The sequence below is a fragment of the Rattus norvegicus genome, chromosome 8 (assembly GCF_021556685.1).
Source record: "Rattus norvegicus strain SHRSP/BbbUtx chromosome 8, alternate assembly SHRSP_T2T, whole genome shotgun sequence".
Taxonomy (NCBI): Eukaryota; Metazoa; Chordata; class Mammalia; order Rodentia; family Muridae; genus Rattus; species Rattus norvegicus.
In genome coordinates, this window is record NC_141541.1 from 55920675 (window position 1) to 55929722 (window position 9048).

Below are 9048 nucleotides of genomic sequence, written 5' to 3' on the forward strand. Positions count from 1 at the left end.
CAGGCAAGTAGCCTGAGACAGTGTGCCGTTAACTGGTGAGGGCTCTCCGCTCTTCCTCAGGCTCCTCCCTAACTTCCTTTTTCGGCCCTGTGAACACTGCCTGCAGGTGGCGCAGGCTCGGCTGCTGGCCTCGGGACCGCCATGTTTGTATTCAGATCGACTTTGATCAGCTGAGCGCTCCATAAACAGAGAGCATCTCAGACCACCTGTTCTGCATCGAGAGGAAGTCTTGGGAGGCAGCTCTTGCCTGAGAGAGCTTAGCCCCCATTTCATTTTAAAAGTCTACTTTCTGTGGCCCAAGGTCCCCCACCTGCCTGGAGCTCCTCTGACTGAGGGAGGGCGAGACTGTCCTTGGATTGTTCTCATGGTGAAATAATTTCCAGCCGGCTACGGCAGAGCCTCGGAACCACGCGAAGTGTTGTCTGGAGAAATCTTGCCCAGATATAACATTGAGACAACATTTAAAACCTCATTTAAGTGAACACAAAGAGAGGGCTCCTGGGTAAAAGAGACTTAATTAATCTCGTTTCTGTGTAGATACTTTTAATTAAATGTAACTCCACATTCCTTGCAAGTAGATTGGAAAGGCCAGACTTGGTGGAGCTGAGCACAGGGGCTGGCAGGTGGGCTGAGGTAATCAGACGCACTGGAAGTACGCTACTGCCCCAGGGCTGGAAACAAGGGATTCACCTCTCTCTGCCCTCTTTCTGCCTCCATCTAAAGCAACAGGTGCCTCCTGGCATGGGCTCCCATCACGAAACATCTCTTTAGCACCTCCTCCTCTTTCTGTGCTTCATCTTCAGGTCTAGTTCAGGCTCTTGACAGTCTCTCCTGGATTATAGCTATAGATTCCTCATGTCCGACCTCCCGTCCCCACCTCACCCCCACTCTGTGTTCCTTCTACTCCATTCTAAGTTAGCCGGCTAACTGGTTCCCCTTCAAACCCTACTTTCATTGAAATAGCAAATGTCCAGTAATTCAAAACAGCTTTCTATGTTGTTACTAAGTGTGAACTTTTCCTCTTGGTACAGCCAGACTATCGTATCCAGAGAAAGGGCTGAGCTACGATGGAGTGGACAAGAAGTCCCCTGGGATAAAGACTCCTGGGACCAGAGTCAGGCAAACTGTAAAAATCAACTTGACTGATCTATAAAAAGGGGAGGGATTTGGATTTGAGTCAATAGAGATTGAGAGACCAGAGGAGAGACAGCATTCTCAATGAAAGGGTGAATTCTCCATGGATTCATGATCCCAAGAGAGATCAGCTGAAAGAAGGTTCCGTTGGGTAACCTGCAGTCTGTGCACAGGAGGAAGTGTTAAAGACCAGTCTGGTGTGGTCACAGCAAAGACTGGTTGTTCTTCCTGGTGTGTGAATGCCATCTACTTCCTCTCAGGTTGGTGGGGCCATGAGTTTTGGCCAATGAAATACGGGTGGAGTTTCAGCTCCTCAGAGATCTCCCACACTGTCGCCTTCTGCTCCACACTCAACTGGAAGTAGGTCCAAGGGAGACTCTAGAAGACGACAAAGATATGAGACTCTGAGCCTCAGAGTAGCTTCCGTGTGTGAGATGGTGTTATGACTAAGGAAAAAGCATGCTGTGTGAAGGTTTGAGCGTGTCCCTTGGGAGTCACAGGTTAGAACCTCAATTCTTCAGTGCAGTGGTGTTGGGAGCTGGAGTCTAGTGGGGTTAGGGTGGTAGGAGAAAGATCCAGAATAGATTAATGTCTACCTTGTAAGAATAAGTTAGATGTTTTAGGCCTTGGGTCTCCTCTTCTGTCTGTACATCCCTCTGTGCTCTTCTTCCACTAGGCTCTCGGTAGAAGCCAAGACGATGCTGGTGCTATACTCTTAAGATGCTCTAGACCCTGAACCAAGATAAATTTCTTTTCATTTATATATATATATACATATATATACATACATACATACATACATACATATATATTCAATATTTTCTCCCATATATACATATATATATATTCAATATTTTCTCATATATATATGTGTGTGTGTATATATATATATATATATATATATATATATATATATATAGAGAGAGAGAGAGAGAGAGAGGGAGGGAGTGTTTTGCTTGCTATAGCAACAGGAAGCAGAAGACATCAAGCCTCTGAGATATAGGGACTGACACACTAATCACCCTCTCATAATTAATACAGTAAGCATTCGCCATGAGAAGTCTCTTGGGAGAAAAAGAAGGTGGATCTAAAGCACATTAGGTTCCCTCAGCAAAAGCCTATGAAGTCTTGTCACCCATACCAATCCATGTCAGCATTCTACTGCAACTCTGAGTGGCCTCGGTGACCAGAGGAAAAGGAAATCTAGACCAGGTTCTACCTCAAAATGGAGAATCAGAGTTCAGGAGCAGCTCTATTCTCCCGAGACTCAGCTGCAAGAGAGAAACAGCTGTGTTTGTCTCTCCCAGTTGTGTGGTGTTGATTGGGGGAGCAGCTTCAGGCTGAGGGGCGTACTCAGATCTGCTCCACGTGGCTCCTTCTAGATCATGGCTGATTGCAGAAATGCTAACCACTCAGCTAAGTCATGCAAGTGCACTGAAGCTCTGCTCCTTGGCTCATCGCTAACGTTACATTAATCAAAGCAAGCAGTGAGCACAGAGTCAATGAGGTGAGGATGTTTGCTCTGTGGAGAGAGAGGAAAGGAAGGGAGAACGGCAGGCTTGTGGGTCAGTGGCGGAATGCTTGCTAGCGTGCACGCGGGCTCTGGGTTTGAATTCTAGTACTGCCAAAATGACAAAAAGGAAAGCCTTTAATAAGACAATTCCTGCCTAGAATTCAATATCCCTTGTCCTATGGGCCCAGTGTTTGAGTAAGACGCATTTTACCAATGTGGATGTACCAGGGGATTGTGGGTAATAGAAACAGGCCTTGGAGACAAAAGCTCCAGCCTCTTGTCCTGCTGCTGAGTGGCCGAGGACCTTTGCAAAGTCACTTCTCTCTGAGCTGTACTTTAATTATCTGGGACACGAGCAAGATGGGCAGAGTGATTTCTACCATCTTTTCAAGCTCACAACCCTGAAGACCCCAAGCAAATCACCTCCGCGACCCTAAACTACGGTCTTTCTGAAGCTGTTTTCTTCCAACCAGGTCCATGTGCTGTGTGTGCTCTGTATGGTCTGGGAAAAAAAACGTGGCTTTTGCAGAGCTGTCCCGGGAGGGAGCTGGGGAGAGGAGGAGGCTGAGTGCAGGCTTGAGTGTATTTCTCTGTGCTTCTAAAAGCCCTTAGATCAGGCTGCTCGGGGCCTGATAATTTTTCCATTAAGAGGAAATAATTTTCTGGGTCTGTTTTGGTTGTATTTATCTGCAGTTGACAGCGTCAGCCACCTCAGCCGTGACATACGGCCCGCCCCCCAGACCAGACGTGTACTTATGGGGAAAAGAAAGGGGCAGAGGTCTGCCTTTCTCCAAGCTGGCATGAAGGGGAACTCAGTCACAAAGTGACCCTGGTATCTATCTCATGTGACCCTCGGGTGACCTCAGGCACCTCCCACTCCATTTCATCCCTAGAAAAGAAATGTAAACAATAACTCCAGCGTGAAAACCCCCACCGTGCTCTCTCCACCCCAGCCCCCACCTGCTGCCTATCGCTTCCCCTAAGCCAGCCTGACAATAACCATTCATCACCAAAAAGAAAACAAAGCACAGAGAAACAAAAACCAATCTAAGGCCGCAAATTGACGTCAAACTTTGAAAAATGGACTGTGAGACAGTGTGCGGTGTGCTCTGTCTGCCTTCCAGAGCAGACAGGGCTGGGCACCTCCTTGTCTGGAACCCTTGTGGCCTCTAGTTCAGTTTGGAGGTGACTACAGCCCAGGGATCTGGTTTGACTTTCAAAGGTAACATTGGGATGGGCACGGAGAGTCTTCCAAGCATCCTCTGAGCATTGTGGTGGGGAATAGCCACCCCTCACCTCCAGAGGACCACTGTCTTGCGGGGAGAGCTGCAGAGGCTGGGCATATGACAGGGTGACATCAGCTCCATGACAACCTTCTGCGTTCTACTCTCCTGGGAGCTGGCATAGAGGATCCAGGCACGTCTGGCTTCAGGAGAGGCTGAGGAAGAGAGAAGCCGGAGAGATCGATAGTTCGCACTTGTGTGCTTAGAGGCTTTACCAAGTTCAAGTTCCTTTCAAAGGTCTGGGACATGCAGATCCCCACTGCACAGCACAGTATAGAGTGAACCACTCATAGAGCCAACAGCCAGGATCTCCTGCTACCTATGGGCAAAATCCCCCAGAGAAGACTAGGAATCCTTCAAAGAAATTTCCCTGGAGAGGGGCTGAGATGGTAATGGGTCAGACACAGATGGGATGTTTCCTCCTGGGATTTGTCTGGGGACTTCTTACTTGTTTATCCCTTAGACCACCCACAGGGCAAGATGGGAGGGATGGTGATTGGTCAGACAGTAATATGTGAAGCTTTGTTTGTCTCCCTTTCCTCCTCTTCCTCCTCTTCCCCCTTCCTCCTCCTCCTGGAGTCAGGTACTACCTCTCCAATCTTGTGCCCAGTGCCTTGGCCTGTTTCCAGATGCTATGGACTCCCCACCAACCAGCCATGCCTTGAAGAACAGGTTAGCTACTTCAGGCATCACCCACACCCGCTCTGCTTTCCAGCCCACAGCCCATGCCTGGGTCATTGTCCATTTGCTCAGGGGCCTGAACTCTGTAAGAAGATCCGGATAATCCGACAGGCAGAACAAAGGCAGACTTCCAAGGTTCGAAACCAGGTCTTCCTATGAGCCTTCCATCTCCAGGCAAGTTAATTAACCTCTCTTAGCTTTGGTTTCCTTATCTGAGAAAGAGGCATACTAACACCTCATAGGGTTATTGGGAACTTCAAATGAATTTATGTAAAGAACTTAGCACAATGCCTGAAGCATAATAAATATTCAATAAACGTTAGTTATTTTTGGCTTTTAAACCTCTTCATGTTCCTGTCTTGGTAAGGGCTAATGAATCACTCCAAAGTTAAAATAGATGTTTTTACAGCAATATAATTAAGAACAAAGACTTTTATTCCCCAAGTCACACCTTTGGAAAAGACCATCATCAGTATTGGGGTCTTCCACCTAAACCCTCAGAGTATGACCCAAGCTTCAGGCATGGATAACCGCATCTACAACTGTCAGTCAACATTCTCATCTGAGCCGGAGCCCACGCCGTCCAGCATGCTCACACAGCAAGTTCTGGAACCATCGTATATGATAAAGGGACATGAGTGGAGGAGAGCCAAGTGGGAGGTGGCCTGTGGCCTGGGTACCACCTCAGCGGGGAGCCAAAGGGTGCAGTTTGAAGACAAGGATGTAAACCTTCCCTCCTCCTTCGCTGTATTCTACTGTCCTGTACTGGCTATGTGTGCTTTGTTTTGTTTTTCTCAACTTAACACAAGCCAAACTCTGATCTTCTAGGAAAGGGACCCTGCACTGAGAAAATGCCTCTGTTTGATTAGACTTTGGGGGCATTCTCTTGATTAATGACTGAGGTGGGAAGGACCAGCTCACTGTGGGTGGTGCCACCTCAGGGGAGGTGGTCCCAGTGTGTAAGAGAAAGCAAACAGAAGCAACTGGACCAAGCCAGAAAGCACAAAGCAAATTGGGAACTCAAGGAAGGGTTGTAGAGGCTTCAAAAACTAAGACAGAGAGGAAGACTCTTGATGAGAAGCTGTGGCTTCTACATACATACATGTTGTACACCCAAAGGTGGTGCACACTCCCACATGAGTATGTACATTTTACACACGGGCGCAGACACACACACACACACACACACACACACACACACACAGTAAAGACCTCTTGGGCCATCACTGAAGTGTGCATGAAAAGAAGAAGGGAGGTTGATGGGGATGCAGGACTGCAGAGCTGCAATGCATTGTGGGAAGGGAAGACGTAAGTCTGGCTCTGCGTCTTTGCCTTTCTATAGGAGCTTTGCTTTTCTCCCTCTGAGTTTTTGCCTTTCTCAGCACATCTGCCCTGTCCTCTTTCCACACAGTCAGCTTACCCGACGCTTCTCGTTTCCACACACTCCTTATATCCAAGCTCTCTGTGCCCACAAATTCCCTAGCTCCGTCTTTGTAGCACCTGCTGCCACTAATGGCCGTTCCCTGTCCAAGTCTCTGCCAAACTCCGGAAGAAGCTGATGTTCATTCTTCCCCCGACCTCGGGACTTTGGCACGGGCCACTTTATGGGTCACTTTGACTGTCTGCCACACCCTTTCTCATTTATCTGTTGCTGGAGAACAGGGTCATGAACTCTCAGGTGAAGGGGGATTGGAGTGGAACAGTGTATTAATAACTCTTCTCAGAATTGTAATCAAATATTTGACAAGCAACCAGAGAGAGGGAGGAATCCATTTGGGTCCTGGTCTGAAGGTGGACAGACCACCTTGGTGGGGAAAGCATTGGCTTCAGGAGCAGGGAGAGATGAGGCCAGAGCTCAGCTAGATTTTTCCTTTGTCTCCTTTTATCCAGTCCAGGACCCCAGCAAGGGGGATGGAACCACCCATATTTAGGGTAAGTCTTCTTTCTCCCTGGAAAAGCACTCAAAGGACAAATTCAAAGCTGTGTCTCATCAAGTTCCAGGTGTGTCTTAATCTAGTCAGGTTGACATTTGCAATTAACCAACACAAGCCAGTTCCCCCAGAATGGCTTTCAGGTTAGCAAGCCTGGAAAATCCTGCGGCGTGTAGACAAGCTACCTCCTCAACGTTCTCTGGGTTCATCATCTGGAAAGCAGGTGACTGTGAAGATAAAATGGGGGAGTCCCTGAAGGTGCCTGCCAGTCCTCAGATCTAACTCGAGCTGCCTGCTCTTAGGGGCTCTCTAGGGTCAAGTGTGTCTCTCTCCCCTGGGCCAGTGCAGCCTCCCACTAACCAATCTCTTGCCTCAGGCTTACCTCTCCTTCATTGGGTCAAATCTACTTCCCACCTTCTAGCAATCCTGATTTTGAAACATGAGTTTGAGGACCTACAAGACCGACTCCTGGTCAATGTGTGACTGGGCATCTAGTGCTTTGCTGGTGGAACTGTGTGTTTTGGGGATGTTAGGGAAGGGGTATCTGTTACGGCTAAAAGACTTTTGATTCAGCATTACCACTTTTGACCGATCCATCCTGTGGAAACGGAAGTATGGAAAAGACTGCCAGATTGGGTTGCTTATTATAAAGCATTGCTTTAGGTCATGGTATAATCGTAAATGACCTGGAGCTCCAACAGTAAGAATCTGAAGACTTTTTATTAACCCATACTCCAGAAGACAATATCCATATCTGTCTTAAGAAGTCAGTTCTGAGGGGTTGGGGATTTAGCTCAGTGGTAGAGCGCTTACCTAGGAAGCGCAAGGCCCTGGGTTCGGTCCCCAGCTCCGAAAAAAAAAAAAAAAAAAAAAGAAGTCAGTTCTGTAACTGGTGATTAGGGGATATATACAATGTGAGGCAAACAGGCTGCTCACTTAAGAGTACCATCCACTTTTTTAAAGGCACACACGGTGAGCAGAGATGGAGGTGTTGAAAATGACTGGGTACCTTACACGCATAAAACAGAAGCTCCCAGGCTTTAGAGCCACCAGTGTTGGTGGGAGCGTTGCATGTTTGAGTGGTGTACTTGACCAGACTTTCGGGAGATGGTAAAGACCTATCTAGAACTCAGCGAGAAGAAACAGGCCACCTTTGAAGGTTATAGGTGATCCCTGCCTCCCCATATTGATCTCTGTCTCTCTCTCTCCTCCTCCAGGAGAAAGAACAGGCTCTTTCTCCACATGTCCTTACCACCGTGGTGTTCTGCCTCACCATGGGCCCAGAATCAACGGAACAAGGGATTGTGCGCTAAAAATCTCTGTGACTGAGCAGAAAGGACTCTTTCCTCCTCGATCAGAGATGTGCAGAACTGCTTGATCCAGTCATAAGTACTGACAGGGCTCTGCCAGATGCCTAGGCCACCCTGTTGGGCCTGACCTTGCAGGTCTGGAATGAACGATAGGTCTGGCAAGCATGTTCTGAGTGACGTTAGTGCCACTCTCTCCCAGAGAACACACTTTGAGAACCCAGGCACAGTGTGCAATGGGGGTGGAGCAATAGGTGTGGGGATGAATATGGACTTCGTCTACTTCATATTCCTTCACTAGATTTTGCATGGTTCTGTCCCTGCTATCAAGCCGGAAGTGGGATCTGGCTTTTTAAAAAGAGGTGAGGAAGTTCTAAAATCAAGAAGTAAAGAGAAAAAGAAAAAGCACTCTGCTTTCCCGATTTCCTTTCCTGGCTTCCCATGGCTTACAGAACGAAGTCCAGACTCACGTGCATGGCATCAGACCTCCCAGCACCGAGCTCTTCAGTCATGTGTCGGCTGTACGCAGTAGACCTACCTGCCCGGGATGCACAGAGCCCTCTTTCCCTTCCCAGGAAGCCAGTTACCTACATCCTCATCTTCACTCCTGTGGTGGTTGCCTTAAATGACTAGATAGAGGCCTTTTCTCCTGGATTTGCTGGGACGGGTGGACATTAGAGCCCGGTGCATCCTGGGTAAGTGTTCTACCACCGAGCCCCACCCCTTCCTGGCAATAGGCTTCTCTTTGTGTTCCTAGCACTAGGAACAGGGCTGCGTATACTGTAGGTGCTCAATACACACTAGGAACCAGAGAGGACAAATGAATGAAAAACCGGCAAACAGGGGAAAGCTCCTACAGGGAACCCCCTATTTGGGTAGCCTGCTCCACACAGCATCTTCTGCCAAGGACTGGCTATGCTTCCCCAGGTGCTGGTTTGTCGAAGAAGCAGCGAATAAACCCGGATGGCGGCAGAGTAGGCAGGTGCGCGGGAGCAGGGTGCGCTGCAGCCCCACCTGTCTCTCCTCCAAGCTCTTCAACCTGCTCAGCCTCCCTGAGCCCACTCAGTCTAAGTGGGTAATGGTGAAGGGGGGGTGGAGGATGCAGGGAGGTCCCAGCATGAGGCTGTAAGCGGGCTGAGTCCTTATGCTAATTTCTCTTTGGAGCAAGGATGTGTGTTTGTACGCATGAATGGGCACCT

The 9048-nt window shown here is 48.5% G+C and overlaps 1 long non-coding RNA gene across 1 annotated transcript; it reads right to left on the reverse strand.

Moving 5' to 3' along the window:
- Positions 1–513: 513 nt before the first annotated feature.
- LOC102550769 (uncharacterized) lies at positions 514–8522 on the reverse strand. Its single transcript, XR_015628198.1, has 4 exons — positions 8437–8522; positions 3944–4085; positions 1731–1866; positions 514–1512 (listed from the first exon to the last, which is right to left on the reverse strand). It is a non-coding gene; the product is annotated as an uncharacterized LOC102550769 (long non-coding RNA).
- Positions 8523–9048: the final 526 nt, after the last annotated feature.